The 11,711-nt window shown below is 38.9% G+C and overlaps 1 protein-coding gene and 1 long non-coding RNA gene across 2 annotated transcripts in view; both read right to left on the bottom strand.

Moving 5' to 3' along the window:
* Nucleotides 1-6,944: 6,944 nt before the first annotated feature.
* LOC119576071 lies at nucleotides 6,945-8,398 on the bottom strand. Its single transcript, XR_005229022.1, has 2 exons — nucleotides 8,204-8,398; nucleotides 6,945-7,895 (listed from the first exon to the last, which is right to left on the bottom strand). It is a non-coding gene; the product is annotated as an uncharacterized LOC119576071 (long non-coding RNA).
* Nucleotides 8,399-9,179: 781 nt separating this feature from the next.
* The window catches only part of LOC119576070 (ras-related protein Rab-33B-like), a 13,351-nt gene continuing 10,819 nt past the window's right edge, over nucleotides 9,180-11,711 (bottom strand). The window contains exon 6 of the mRNA XM_037923601.1: nucleotides 9,180-11,711. This exon is cut by the window's right edge and continues 2,209 nt beyond it. The gene's annotated coding sequence lies outside the window, so the exon portion shown is untranslated.

Here is an 11,711-nt window from a genome sequence, read left to right as displayed (position 1 = left end):
AGAGAAAGAGAGAGAGAGAGAGAGAGAGAGAGAGAGAGAGAAGAGGAGAGAAGAGAGAGAGTGGAGAAAGAGAGAGAGAGAGAGAGAGAGAGAGAGAGAGAGAGAGAGAGAGAGAGAGAGAGTATTTAATAACCGCTCCTTCTCGCTTGTAAGCAAACGATACTGAGCAACAGCCATTTGCATGTCAGAATTCATGGATTATTCATGAAGTCATCACAATTTTTCTCCTCCTTATCAAGACCTCTAGTACCTCCTATCTGTTTATCTTTCTCTATCTATTTTGCATCATTATACTTCTTTTATGACCAGTTCACTCTATATTAATACGATAACTTTCATGAATTTTCGTTCGAATCTCTCCCATTCAAAACGTCCATGAGTTCGAAAAAAAAAAAAAAAAAAAAAATCATGGCTTCAGTGCGTCAAAATGAAACCACACGAATGATTATTATGACTTATCTATTTATCTATTTATTCATATCTCCTGTACACGCTACCAAAGCTAAGATAGTGGAAAGTGCTGTAAGATCTTCGGATTAGCTTATCTTACGGCGAAATCAACGTATCACATGCGAGAGAATCTAACCTATGCTGATCCATTTATCCGCACAATAGATGGATAAGTGGATAGAGGATAAGATGGAATGATGGGTCTCTCTCTCTCTCTCTTTCTTTTCTCTCTCTCTCTCTCTCTTTCTTTTTTTTCTCTCAGTCTCTTTTCTCTCTCTCTCTCTCTCTCTCTCTCTCTCTCTCTCTCTCTCTCTCTCTCTCTCTCTCTCTCTTCCTCCCTCCCTCCCTCCCTTTCTTCCAAGATAGTATTTCTCAGAAATGTCATCCTCCTGAGCAAGGGCGTCACTTCATGTTATGAGTTGGGGGGGTGACGGGTAAATTTGCCCTGAAAAAAATAATTTTTGCCCTGCAAATCACGAAAAAGAAAATGCTCACTAGCTCTTTATAAGTAGCCCGGAATGGACCATCAATCAGTATTATATATCGTATTATTGGTAGAAAATCATAAATTATAAATACCAGAAAATTTGCCCTGCAGAACTAGATTTTGCCCTGCCCTTAAGTGACGCCCCTGCACCTGAGGATAATCTAGAGTATTTAATTGATATTTCATACCTGTCTTGTTGTCCAGCTCACATACTGAAACGATTCAAAGTAGATAATCTGTAACTTTTGCGTAGCTTCAGAACACGGTAGACCATACAAAATGATCAGAGTAGGAAATGTTTTTCCTTCGTCATGTCCAGATAGTACCAGCTGCAAAGACAGTAACTAATAATTCTAGAAAACATTATTTAGCTGGATATTCAGTTGCATTAAACTTATATATGATTCGATATAACGAAAAAGTATGACAAAGAAAATACCAGATAGTTAAAATTCCCCTGTATTCAGGATGGAAAAGGTATATTAGTTAAATAAAAGTTTTTGTCGACTAAGTAATCGGGAAATAAACTATTCTATATCCGATTTGAAACCCGTACGAGTTGTAACTTACATAATTTTACGTAATTTTGTTTCAAGTATGGACTTACGACACGGTAACGGCTCCATTGTGAGATACAACAATGTGAACCGTTTTTAAGCATCCGGGCCCTGTATTCCTTCCTTTTATTCTCCTTTGGTTTGAAGAATTATCGAAGGTGGAGTTAGGTTCCTGGTATCAACGTCTATCACTATAAGAACAAAGAGATTCTTGATTGTGCTTCCCTATCACTATGAGAACAAAGAGACTCTTGATTGTGCCGCCCTATCACTTCTTCTTCCTCTTCCTCCTCCTCTTTTTCTTCTTCTTCTTCTTCCTTTTCATCTTCCTCCTCTTCCTCTTCTTCTTCCTCTCCCTCTTCTCCTTCTCCTTCTCCTTCTCCTTCTCCTTCTCCTTCTCCTTCTTCTTCTTCTTCTTCTTCTTCTTCTTCTTCTTCCTCCTCCTCCCTCACCTGGTTTGAATCTATCGTTCATTCCCCAATTCATTTTTTGTTCCTCTCGATGGGTTGGTTAACGAGAAACTGAATATGAGGAGATACAGATAACGACATTGATTAGTAAATGAACAGACTGGTATGTTGGAGAGACGTTGTGTGGCTCGATGCATGAAGGAAATAGATGCGTGTCTATCCATATCGGCTTATCTATCTATCCGTACAATACCTATATATGTGTATGTCTGTATCAACTGGTGTGTGTGTGTGTGTGTGTGTGTGTGTGTGTGTGTGTGTGTGTGTGTGTGTGTGTGTGTGTGTGTGTGTGTGTGTGTGTGTGTGTGTGTGTGTGTGTGTGTGTGTGTGTGTGTGTGCATACATGCATGCGTGCGTGGGTGTGCGTGCGTGTAATGAATTATCAAATCAGAGGTAGAGGAGCTATATATCATACTAGTGGAAAAATATTCATAAAATCAAGAATGTAGTCAGAAGTATACCAAATTCACATGTATGGCTGTGACATAAGGTTTTCTTTTCTTTTTTTAATATTGAAATATAAAGAAATAACTAATGGGGTACATTTTGTATGGTCCATAACACACGTGCCATGGTTCATACGGCACCACCAAATGGGTATAAAAACAATGGAAGGCTTAAAGATGATTTTAGATTATGCCTCAATAGCACCATAGAAAATGTTCTTGCCATTAAAAAAGAAAAAGAAAAAAAATAATGAGCTCTCTCTCTATATTTCAATCTCCGTGACTGCAAAAGAGGTTCATTTTTTATGTGCATAAACTTATTGAACTGCTTCTGAATATAATAATGATGAGTTCAATCTAGCAAGCCTCTTTGTTGCTTGTGTCACAGATGATTGTAGAACACCCTTGACTTTGTTACCATCCACTATCCTTTCATCTGCAGTCGACGGCAATGCAAACGTGCCCTTGCTAGTTGACTTCAAACGACGTCTGGGATAAGAAACTTTGAATGAAGGACTATCCTCATGGACATTTAAGACCTTGGCCACAGGGTGAATACTTGAACCCTTCGATCTTCCTTCTGGTGTGAGCTCTACTAAAACAAGGTCTTTTTCCGGCTGTTTGTCCGCAAAAAAAAAAAAATCTCAATTCGTTGGTCTAATTGTTGAATGTCCATATCTACTTCATCAGACGGTTCTGATGAGTCTGTCAGGTTAAAAGGTTGCAAACTGCTGGTCTTCTTTTCATGAATAATGTCCATGACTTTGGTTGCTTTCCCTGTTTCACTTCCTCCTTTTTTTTACTTCTCTTGTTTCTTCCTTTCTTTCTCCTTTAAAGTGGCAATTGCTACTTCATTTTTTGTTATTAGCCACGCTTTGGCCGTCTTTCTCCCTTTACCAAGTGGTCTAGCTGGTGCTTTAGGCATAGGCCTGACATCTGGTGACAAGGCGTTGAAGAACCGCTGCTCTAAGGTGAAAGTGCTGAAATATCCCGGGGTGTTGTAGATGACATCGTCTCAGTAGGAGCTGATGGGACAGCGGTCACGCTGGAGGTAGGTAGCTCATCGTCTGTGGATTCCAGTGACATATTAGGGTCCTGGGAAAGAGGTCCCTCACTCACCGCTACAGAAGTCTTCACCGGAGAAAGTCTGTTGATTAACAGGCCAAATTCCTGTAGCCATGAAACCACTCAATACATTTTAGGGGTGCAAGTAACAATCCATGCCCTGTATGCCATCTCTGAGAGTTTTTCCTGTAACATGGACATATGGGTTCATGAGACGAAAGAGACTGAAGAGTTCGCAAGCGGGCCTTAAACGGTCCATACACACATCCAAGGGCTGTAGTTTTTCAGAAGTATGAGGAGACAAAGGTAATAGAACTAAAGAAAGCGTTTTCTCCTTAAATATGTTTTACTGTCTCTAGGAAAGATTCCCAACCTGACTGGTTTAGGATGCCCTTTGAGTCATCGATAGCTCCACGCATGAAGGTGACATCCCATATTTTCCGAGGAATGATGAACACAGGTAGGATGAATGTACCAGATACGCTGATTATTCCAACAAATACCATGGTGGTCCCCAGCTCCCTTGGGATTTGTGAAGCAACTGGTTTACCTTTCCCACAAAATACCTTCCCCTTCCAGGTTTCGTAAATGTTATCAGACCTGTCTCGTTTATATTAAAGATCCTGCCAGGTGTAAAGGAATGTTTCTGCAATAGCTTGGGTATAAGCTGTGAAGAAAGTATCAACATTAGTTTCGTTAAAACTAATTGCTCGTGCCATTCCTTCTGGCGTTTTAAGACTGAGAATGGGGCATCGCTCCATGAATCCTCAATACTAGTCCCTTGTTGCTGACTTTGCATGATGCCATACAGGTTGAATTTTTGGCAGTTTGTTGGCAAGTGCATATTCATATGCTAACCTCATGAAGTCTTTCTTAGGAAGTCCATAGAATATCTTAGTAAATGACACCGCGTAAATGACCAATGCATCCTGAAAAGGAAACACACAAAACATCAAACACTGGAGAATTAAATAAAATTCCGAGGTCCGTTTAAATTTATACATGTAGTCACACGCTACTCACCTGAAGTGTTAAGGGTCTGGCCCCATACCGTACACAGGCTACCCTAATGCTACAATTAGTCTGGACTTTGTAGTAAATGTCTCTCTGAGCTTGGTCCTGTCAGTCTAGCGTAGGCCTGTGGCATGTTGAAAAGAAGCCCAGATGTGAGGAAAAGACTTGGCTAATATTATTTCCTGCTATTTTGCATTATCACTGGAGTGGGTCTACAAGGATTACTTCAATGTCCAACTGTGTTCTAACAGGATTTATATAATGTTTTAAGGAATCACATACATTTTATAAATACAATATACACACTTCGGAAACTGATACTTAATAAGACCGACGGTGCATAGCACGATCGTTAGGATGGGCTAAGTAACGTGCATTCTAAAACGCAGATGTACGATTCGTGACACTCGCAACCCTCCCTCTATCTCTCTCTCTCTTTATGTCTTTCTCTCTCTGTCTCTCTCTCTCTCTCTCTCTCTCTCTCTCTCTCTCAAAAAAAAAAAAAAAAAAAAAAAAAAAAAAAAAAAAAAAAAAAAAAAAAAAATCTTTGGGTAATCAAAACCGGGAACACAAACCAAACACTTGAACATATCATGCCTAAGTAACAACAAATTCTAGGAACCCTTATCGTGTAAATCGAGAATAGCATATAAACATCATCATCAACACACACACACACACACACACACACACACACACACACACACACACACACACACACACACACACACACACACACACACACACACACACAATGAAAAAAATAAAATAAAAAAATAAAATGCAAGAGAAATATCAAAATTGAACTTAAAACTTTCCGCTATTTTCTAAGGCGTTCCAATTCATGAGGGTTGGCTCAGCTGGCGGCCGTGTAGCAGTGTTCCCACAGCTTCGACGAAGCTCTAGGCCGCTACGTTAGCATTTTAGCGCCTTTGTACGTTATTAAGCCCAGTACGAACTATTGACCCTTGACCCTTTATATATATTATATATATATATGTATTACATATATATATATATATATATATATATATATATATATATATATATATATATATATATATATATATATATATAAGGCCGCGGTGGACGAGTGGTTAGAGCATCAGACGGCAATCTGAGTTCGAGAGTTCGAGTCACCGGCCGGCGCGTTGTTCCCTTGGGCACGGAACTTCATCTTGATTGCCTACCTAGAAAACGACATATCGCCTTGAGCGCATGCGTCGTTGGGGAAGTCACCGCGGTTGATTAAGAAGGGCATCCAATCAGGCAAGGGTGGCACTGCCATATAACCTCTCAGTAATGAATTGAGAGAGGCCCATGTCCTGCATGTAAAAAAAAAAAATATATATATATATAAACATATATATATATTTTTTTTTTCTTCTTTTTTTAACGGTAGGTTCGTGTTTGAGCCGCCGTGGTCACAGCATGATACTTAATTGTAGTTTTCATGTTATGATGATATTGGAGTGAGTATGTGGTAGGGTCCCCAGTTCCTTTTCACGGAGAGTGCTGGTATTACCTTTTAGGTAATCATTCTCTCTATTTTATCCGGGCTTGGGACCAGCACTGACTTGGGGTGGCTTGGCCACCCAGTGGTTAGGTAGGCAATCGAGGTGAAGTTCATTGCCCAAGGGAACAACGCGTCGGCCGGTGACTCGAACACTGATCTCAGATTGCCGCCGTGACTGTCCTGAGTCCGACGCTCTAACCACTCGGCCACCGCGGCCTCATTTGTGTGTGTGTGTGTGTGTGTGTGTGTGTGTGTGTGTGTGTGTGTGTGTGTGTGTGTGTGTGTGTGTGTGTGTGTGTGTGTGTGTGTGTGTGTGTGTGTGTGTGTGTGTGTGTGTGTGTGTGTGTGTGTGTGTGTGTGTGTGTGTGTGTGTGTGTGTGTGTGTGTGTACATGCGTGTGTACATGCGTGTGTACATGCGTGTGTATATGTGTGTGTGTGTGTGTGTGTGTGTGTGTGTGTGTGTGTGTGTGTGTGTGTGTGTGTGTGTGTGTGTGTGTGTGTGTGTGTGTGTGTGTGTGTGGCACTTTTTTTTTATGTACAAGTGTGAGAGCGAGTGAGTGTGAGTGTGAGTGAGAATGAGAGTGAGTGTATGAGTAATAACAATTTGATGCAGACCATTACACAGCATCCTGAACAACAGGACATCCAAGCGTGGAATAACTCAATCTTTTACTAAATGAATGAATATCTTTCCTTCCAAACTCTGCTACATATACTATCTTATAAAAAATCTAGGCTTTCCTTTACCATTCATCTTTGACAATCAACATTTTCCCTGAAGGTCAAACCCTCACTAACCACCTTCCACAAAAAACACTTCTCTTCACAAGAATTACAATTTATTACATAAACACTAAAAAAAAACAAGATACAGTTGATTATCACAAACACATTTTTTTGCATATCAAACAGGATATGAAGGGAATGAAAATGTGTATAAAGAAATTATTATATTCGTTTATACCAAACATATACTGTACAAGAAGTTCAAAGATATCAGATGTTTCAGAGCAATATACAATCTCTCTACCAAATGTATAGAATATTTACATAATCTTTCTTAAATTGGATATATGCAATGCATAGTCAACATGGTGGGAGGCAGGGAGCAGGGGGGGGGGAGAGAGAGAGAGAGAGAGAGAGAGAGAGAGAGAGAGAGAGAGAGAGAGAGGGAGAGGGAGGGAGAGGGAGAGGGAGAGGGAGAGGGAGAGAGAGAGAGAGAGAGGGAGAGGGAGAGGGAGAGGGAGAGGGAGAGGGAGAGGGAGAGGGAGGGAGAGAGAGGAGGAGGAGGAGGAGTGGGAAAAGGAGGAGCTATAAGTTTAGAATATATTACTTCAGAATCTGAAAAGAAAAAAAAATCAATAATGTTAAGGACTTTAGTTTTATAATCAATTAATATTGTATTAACATGCAAGATCAGCTACATTCAAGGAATCATTACACACTGTTGCTTGTCATGAAAGTATACAATAGTTACTTAACAATACATACAGTTTACAGTAGTTACATAACAATACATAAACATATCTCTATCTCTAAATTGAAAAATATATATATATCCATTAAGACTTATCTGGAGCAAAAACTGACTTCTGAACAATTATTTACCAGCTCAGGGTAATACATTCTCTCATTCTCACTAATCACGTCCTTTGTGATAGTCAACCGGGGGGCACTGGTGATGCCGCAAGCTCTCAAAATTTAATCCCAGTTTCATTATTCAACATTATTTCAAACATAAGAAAAAAAGCTACACCTTTACCACCAGTGTTGCAAAATCCAGAGACAAACCTAATAATACAGCATTCAATATACGTCAACTCGTTAATTTCCAACCAAGAACACTTATTCTAAAACTTCCAAAAACTGAAACTCCACCAATAAAAACCTAAAGAGTAATTTTAAAATGTGTAATACAGAAAAAAATCCTTGTCAATGTTTTATAGTTAAAACTCATAACTATGTATTATAGGAAAGGCTTATAAAAATAGGATGATTCAAATCTTCACACACAAACACAGACACACACACACACACACACACACACACACACACACGCACGCACGCAGGCACGCAGGCACGCACGCAGGCACGCACGCACGCACGCATGCAGGCAGGCACGCACGCACTCACGCACACGCACACAACACGCACACACATGCACACGCACACGCACACACACACACCAATAAAAACCTAAAGAGTAATTTTAAAATGTGTAATACAGAAAAAAATCCTTGTCAATGTTTTATAGTTAAAACTCATAACTATGTATTATAGGAAAGGCTTATAAAAATAGGATGATTCAAATCTTCACACACAAACACAGACACACACACACACACACACACACACACACACACACACACACACACACACACACGCACGCACACACACACACACCACGCACGCACGCAGGCACGCGCGCACACACACACACACACACACACACACACACACACACACACACACACACACACACACACACACACACACACACACACACACACACACACACACACACACAATCTACACCATGGTCATTAAGTATTTAGATAACCATGCATCCATAGACAGAGGTGTCAAAATGTCTTTTGCTAATCTGAATCACAACAGTGTGTGACAGTGTACATCCCACTTTTTAAAAATCCTAAGCTTCACCTCTGAAATGTACAAAAGGAAAAATCTAATAAAAATACATGTGCACCAAAGACTCTTAAACCATTAACAACTCTTGAAATTATCATATCTTTACACTGTAACTCCGGCAACTAAAATCTGCATGACTTTTCTTGCTAGAAGAGTCTGTTCTTATACTTAACATGGTACTTGCATGGAGAACTAAAAATCAGACTTAATCATCCCTGGAATGATTTATAAGAGCAAGAGACGGTGGAATTCAAGTGTATTAAACACGTTTTCTTGAATATTTCTGAAATCCAATATAAAAAAGAACAGCAGTCATAAATGTTTTACTTAAAGAGAAACATATAATCAGATTTCAGATTTCTACACTAATTTTACAAATCTATTGCCAGATATTAGCCATATTTAGTTCTCCAAACAACCAATATTTCACATTATATTTCTATATACTGACCATAAACCTTTTATCGACTTGCTTTCCTGTAAACTGACTAGCTTCTTGTAAGTACAATGAAAACAGAAAATAAATTACACAAGCAATATCCTTTACTGCAATGGAACTAAGATTCTCTTGTAATTCTAGTAAACTCAGGCAATGTTATTTTAGCTATGTCATGAATACTATAAAGGTTAAGTATAAATGGACAATCAAAAGCTCACAGTTCAGCTTTATCATTCACATATTAAAATCTTATGATTAAGTTTAGTTTACAAAGGGTATATAGTTTTGTAGATGAGTCCAGAGATAGTACAGCATATTGAAATATGAACTTTCAGCAACTTATATAAAAATGACTTCAATCCTAGAAAGATAGATGGATTTATATACGTCTTATTGCCAGTGGTGAAGACATTGCAAGCCTCTAAGTTATTCAAAAGTTTTTCAATTTAACTTTTAAAAAGTTATGGATGAAATTTCATTTAATAAAAAATGGAACATTGTTTAACCTATCCACTTCAAAACACATCTTTGTGGTTTCATTCTCAATCATACTTAACATAAGTCATATGAATCCTATTCTTCACTCACTGCATTTTACACCATCAAACATTAATACCTGTCTTTTTTTAAATCCTATGCATTTAAATTGTTTGTAAATACAGATGGTCATACCACTAACCATTGCAATCAGAAACAAATTTCCATACATTCACAAAGAACACATTCATAATTCACCAGTTTTCTTACAGCTGCTGCTATGCCAGTATGTCCAGTGACTACCAGCATTAATCCATATTCCGTATACTGAACCATCTACATGCACAATTCACGTCTGGAGCTACCCTAGCAGGGGTCTCCTGCCATCCATGATCTCAATTAATCTCCTGTCTTACTGCTACTTGTCTCTAACACTGGGAGATTCTCAAATCAATAATCAGGCCCTATTTACTATGCAATTTCTGAGAACATGCAAGAATTTCAAGCTGAATGTGGGTACCTTTGATGTTATCATAAGGAAATGAAGGAGAATAACAATCTGAATGGAGATTGTTATGAAACCCCTATGATCCGGACGATGTGACCACCGCATTATGAAGGGCAGGTGACGTGAACTTGCTGTCTTGGAAAAATCTGGCTGAGGGCCGGGGAGATGGGAAATTGTTGTCATGAAAATTTCAGCTGAAGGCCAGGGTAACAAAATGACTCCCCCTGAGTGGACAAAGCTCTTGGAGGGTGATTAGTGGGCATTTAGTAAAGGGCTCTTGCATTATTTCCATCAATAAATGTACCATCCATGAGCCATGACAAGAGGAGCACTGGCTCCAGGGAGGACACTGTTTCCATGCTCAGGATCCTATTCTCAGGATCCTATTGGTACAGGTTGTATTGTAGAAAATTTATTATAAAAAAAAAGACACAAAGAATTAAATGTTACTGATTGTTATTATTCTTACATTAATTTACAGGCTACCTAGAGAGATGATATGGAGTCTGAAGAAAGGACAGAGCCTATCAAATAAATATAGACATTAGAAAATGGAAAAAAAGCTAAAAATGCTTATGTAGAAAAGTGATACTAACACTGTAAAAGGAAGGCATGGAGTCTTGACATCGCCCATGAGTGTTCATGTGCACCTGGCCTCCAAGCCAGTAGGCAACTCAAATGGCAACTCAAATAAGCCTACTGCCTGGATTTTGGGCCACATGTGGTCAGCAAAGCACTCAGATCTTAGGGGTTAATACCTGTAAAGATCTTTGGTGTGGGAGAGCCCCTGGCTATCAAACTGAGGTCTTGCCCTTTATTTAATTTCTCAGCAAAGAAGGCAAACTAATAATGACACATCTATAAATCATTCAAATGATTAAGAGGCTACATAATCTTAAAATAAATTAAAAGTATATATTTCTAATAATTTAAATGAATGCCACTGTGTTGTCAAAAGACTGGAAGACACTGATACATGTGAAATACATAAAAGGAAAACACAATCCTTCAACCAATACTATATCCTGACTCCAACAAAAGCTTTCAACACCCATTCGAGATCATATCAAAAGCACAAATGAGAGCCTCCTAGTTATCCCTGACATATGCCCCAGGATTGGCCCAGAGAACATCTCTACAGTGACCATATCTTAGCTGAAGAAGAGATCAATGTTGTTGCATCCTGTGCCACAGGTGAGAAGGAAGGATAGCAACTTCTTCAGCCCACTCTGCATGCAAAAAAGTGCAAAATATTATGACATTCTCTTTACAACTTCCAAGCCAAGTGATACAACGATGGAACTTTCTATAGCAGACTTCCTCACAGTATAGTTTCATATAAAAATAGCTATTAGAAATTAAATGAATACAGGAAATTGAAGACTCCAAAAACTAAATGATTACATATAATCACTAATATGACAAGATTATGAAAATTTGAATAATAATATGAATGTCTTTGTGTATTTACAGTATACAGTATATGGCAATCCCCTTCCAGAGAGGATGCAGAGGGGAGCCTGACCCATTTGTTGCCATAAGGGCAGAAGTTGCACCATGGCACTGCAACTGCTATCAATGTGACTTGCCAACTTGTCTCACTGTAGCATGAGAACACAGCATGTATTAAC

This window comes from Penaeus monodon, chromosome 8 (genome assembly GCF_015228065.2).
Source record: "Penaeus monodon isolate SGIC_2016 chromosome 8, NSTDA_Pmon_1, whole genome shotgun sequence".
NCBI classification, from domain to species: domain Eukaryota; kingdom Metazoa; phylum Arthropoda; class Malacostraca; order Decapoda; family Penaeidae; genus Penaeus; species Penaeus monodon.
Note: the sequence above shows the minus strand (reverse complement) of the source record. Positions and strands in the feature narration are given on the sequence as shown.